The sequence below is a fragment of the Labrus mixtus genome, unplaced genomic scaffold (assembly GCF_963584025.1).
Source record: "Labrus mixtus unplaced genomic scaffold, fLabMix1.1 SCAFFOLD_150, whole genome shotgun sequence".
Classification (NCBI taxonomy): domain Eukaryota; kingdom Metazoa; phylum Chordata; class Actinopteri; order Labriformes; family Labridae; genus Labrus; species Labrus mixtus.
This window is the reverse complement of record NW_026870102.1, coordinates 20,001-25,000: the sequence shown is the minus strand read 5'-3', so window position 1 is coordinate 25,000 and position 5,000 is coordinate 20,001.

Genomic DNA, 5,000 nt, shown 5'->3' with positions numbered 1-5,000 from the left:
AAGAAGACCTGAGAGTCCGGGTAGGTGTGTTGATGTGCAGGAGTTCAGAGATGTAAAGCGGAGCGAGGTTGTGGATGGCCGTGAAGGTGAGGAGCAGAATTTTGAAGGTGATGCGATGTTTCACCGGGAGCCAATAAAGCTGCTATAGGACGGGTGATGTGATTAACAGAGGGCGTTCTGGTGATGATGCGAGCGGCAGAGTTCTGGACCAGTTGAAGTTTGTGGATGGACTTGAGAGGAAGACCAAAGAGAAGGGAGTTGCAGTCGTCAATGCGGGATGTAACCAGGGTGTTGACGAGGATGGCAGTACTGCTGGGAGTGAGGGATGGGCGGAGGCGATTAATGTTACGTAGATGGAAATAAGCAGACTAGGTGACATTATTGATGTGAGCTTGGAATGATAGTGTGCTGTCTAGGATGACACCCAGACTCCAGACTGGATGTTATACTTACGGAAGATATGGCCAAGAGGAAGGAGATAGATGATGAACAGAAGGGGGCCCAGGACAGAACCCTGAGGAACACCGGTAGTGACTGGAAATGGCTGGGATTTGAAGGTTCCGAGTTGAGTGAACTGAGTGCGACCAGAGAGATAGGATGAAAACCAGTGCAAGGGTGTGTCAGTGATTCCAATGGAGGCAAGTCTGTCAAGGAGTGTTTGATGGGAGATGGTGTCGAAGGCTGCACTTAGATCACGGAGGATGAGGATGGTTAGAAGTCCGGAGTCAGCTGCCATGAGGAGGTCATTAGTGATTTTTAACAGTGCTGTCTCTGTGCTATGGAGGGGGCGGACACCAGACTGGAACTGTTCATAGAGGTTATTGTCAGACAAATCAGTGTGAACCTGAGATGCAACTGTTTTTTCAAGAATTTTGGATAGGAAGGGTGGATTAGAAATAGGACGAAAGTTATTGAAGTCATTTGGGTCTGCAGCAGGTTTCTTAAGTATAGGGGTTATTGAAGCTGACTTGAAAGAAATGGGAACAAGACCAGAGGTGAGGGAGGAATGTATGATGACCATTATTAGGGAAGACAGAGGGGGTAGGCAAGCTTTTACCAGGACAGTAGGAAGAGGGTCTAATGGACAGGTAGATGGTTTTGATTTCTGAATGAGGTCAGATATTTCAGCAACAGAAGGAAGTTTGAAACTTGAAAGTGAGTGAGAGAGAGGAGTGCTGTTAGCTCCTCCCCCTTTTAGACAGTGTGCATCTGTTGACAATCAGAGGTTCAGGAATATTACAGGATTTAGATCTGACTCTGCTAGCGTCTACAGCCCGTTGTTAGCTAACTGTTAGCATGTGGAGTATGTGTGTGTGTAATAATCTGTTACCATGATGACTACAGGCCGTGACTAAACGTCTACACTGTAGAGGCTCATTTATTACATGCAAGCTGAGATCTGTTTGTAAGGTTCAAACTTATGAAGCTAACTTAAAGATGGATGAGGAGAGAGACGACCTTTTGGAGTCAGATGGATTTATTGATTTCTTCGTATCAAACCTGAAACATAACTCGAGTTAGACGACTTCCTGCAGCCGCTAAAGCTGCTAAACACGAGACAATGATGACACTGCTAACGATACAGGCTAACGACAAGCAGATTCAAGCTGCTGTTGTAAAAAAAAATTATAATACATTTTTAAAAAATTAATAAAAAAAAAAAAAGAAAAAGCTGCTGTTGTATGTATTTCAGTGTAGGGCTTTTCATTAATAACTTTGATCAGCAACAGAAAATGAACTTTATTCCATTATGATCGGGATCGGCCTCCCTTTCTTAATAAAGACGAGAAACTCCTTCTTCAGATCCTAAAGTTCTCCTGGGTTTGATCCTGAATGGAATCACTTGACGTGTGAAATGCAGCGTTAGCTTCATAATCACTCTGAGTGTCTGGATGTGCCACAGTGCAGCTGGCTGTTTTCTCAAAGACATAAAAGCACACATTGAATTTAGGTCAGAATTCTGCTTGAAGGAGCCGCTCTGTATGGAATGAAACTAATTAAAGTCATTAGAGCTGCTGCATCACATGTACAGAGTATGAGACACACTGCATCACATGTACAGAGTATGAGACTTCACATGTACAGAGTAGGAGACACACTGCATCACATGTACAGAGTATGAGACACATTGCATCACATGTACAGAGTATAAGGCACACTGCATCACATGTACAGAGTATGAGGCATCACATGTACAGAGTATGAGACACACTGCATCACATGTACAGAGTATGAGGCATCACATGTACAGAGTATGAGACACACTGCATCACATGTACAGAGTATGAGGCACACTGCATCACATGTACAGAGTATGAGACACACTGCATCACATGTACAGAGTATGAGACACACTGCATCACATGTGCAGAGTATGAGGTACACTGCATCACATGTACGGAGTATGAGGCACACTGCATCACATGTACAGAGTATGAGAAACATTGCATCACATGTACAGAGTATGAGACATCACATGTACAGAGTATGAGGTACACTGCATCACATGTACAGAGTATGAGGCACACTGCATCACATGTACAGAGTATGAGAAACATTGCATCACATGTACAGAGTATGAGACATCACATGTACAGAGTATGAGGTACACTGCATCACATGTGCAGAGTATGAGACACACTGCATCACATGTACAGAGTATGAGACACACTGCATCACATGTACAGAGTATGAGACACACTGCAACACATGTATAGAGTATGAGACATCACATGTACAGAGTATGAGGTACACTGCATCACATGTACAGAGTATGAGGCACACTGCATCACATGTACAGAGTATGAGACACACTGCATCACATGTGCAGAGTATGAGGTACACTGCATCACATGTGCAGAGTATGAGACACACTGCATCACATGTACAGAGTATGAGGCACACTGCATCACATGTACAGATTATGAGGCATCACATGTACAGAGTATGAGGTACACTGCATCACATGTACAGAGTATGAGGTACACTGCATCACATGTACAGAGTATGAGACACACTGCATCACATGTACAGAGTGTAATGCACACTGCATCACATGTACAGAGTATGAGACATCACATGTACAGAGTATAAGACACATTGCATCACATGTGCAGAGTATGAGACACACTGCATCACATGTACAGAGTGTGAGGCATACTGCATCACATGTACAGATTATGAGGCACACTGCATCACATGTACAGAGTATGAGACACACTGCATCACATGTGCAGAGTATGAGGTACACTGCATCACATGTGCAGAGTATGAGGTACACTGCATCACATGTACAGAGTATGAGGTACACTGCATCACATGTACAGAGTATGAGACACAGAGTATGAGACACACTGCATCACATGAAACTACCTTTATATTCATCTCATACATTTTAATATTAGGAATATGTGCCGTTCACAAAGATGTCTGAGATGTGTTTGAGCTCAGCCGGCCGGCACTCTGAATGAAAGGAAGTGTTTCTGAACTAAAGAAACACAGAACAACTCGGTCTAACTGTTCAGGATATAAGTCAGTACAATGAACTGCTAGATGAGGGCTAACGTCAGTGCTAAATCAGGGCTAACATCAGAGCTAAATCAGTGCTAAATCAGGGTTAACATCAGTGCTAAATCAGGGCTAAATCAATGCTAACATCAGAGCTAAATCAGTGCTAAATCAGTGCTAACATCAGTGCTAAATCAAAGCTAAATCAGTAGTAACATCGGAGCTAAATCAGGGCTAAATCAGTGCTAACATCAGCGCTAAATCAGGGCTGAATCTGTACCAAATCACAACTAAATCTATGTTAAATCAGAGCCAAATCAGTGCTAACATCAGAGCTAACATCATATCTAAATCAGGGCCAAATCAGGGCTAAATTAGTGCTAACATCAGAGCTAAATAAGAGCTAATATCAGAGCTAAATCACAGCTAAATCTGTGTTAAATGAGTGCTATATCAGAGATAACATCAGTGCTAAATCAGGGCTAACATCAGTGCTAAATCAGAGCTTAATCAGTGCTCACATCAGAGCTAAATCACAGCTAAATCAGAGCTAACATTAGAGCTAAATCAGACCTAAATCAGTGCTCACATCAGAGCTAAATCAGAACTAAATCAGAGCTAACATCAGAGCTAAATCAGGGCTAAATCAGGGCTAAATCAGAGCTAAATCAGAGCTAACATCAGAGCTAAATCAGGGCTAAATCAGAGGTAACATCAGAGCTAAATCAGGGCTAAATCAGAGGTAACATCAGAGCTAAATCAGAGCTAACATCAGAGCTAAATCGGGGCTAAATTAGGGCTAACATCAGAGCTAAATCGGGGCTAAATTAGGGCTAAATCAGAGCTAACATCAGAGCTAAATTAGGGCTAAATTGGGGCTAAATCAGAGCTAAAATCAGAGCTAAATCAGGGCTAAATTAGGGCTAAATTAGGGCTAAATCAGAGCTAACATCAGAGCTAAATCAGGGCTAAATTAGGGCTAAATCAGAGGTAACATCAGGGCTAAATGAAGGCTAAATTAGAGCTAAGGTTATTTCGCTTCGTTCGGCCTTCAGGTGAACTTTGCAGTTTTGTGTCTCTAAAAATTTATGAAATGTTCAGAGAATGTGCCAAAGCTTCTAAATGTAAAACATGTCAACTGTTCATCAGTTTCTACGACTCGTCAGCCCCTTTGGTAAATATCACAACACTCCATTTCTGTAACGAGCTGTTTGCAGAAGCACCTGCTTTACTCAGCACATTATTTGCATACTTTTTTTTTTTTTGGTTTTTAATGCAGGAGGCAGAGCCGTGGAAATCTCCCCCTCCAGAGACACTCTTTATCGGGTAATTAGAAAAGCCTGAAACGTACTCGCCTGAACAGAGAGTGTCAGGTGAGCTACTCGCTCAGGCACCGTTTATAACGACCAGAGGAGGAGAGAAACTCTGAGATAACTATAAGAGAAAGAAATGAGTAGCAGACACACAGAAACAATCATGAGCCAAATGTCGAC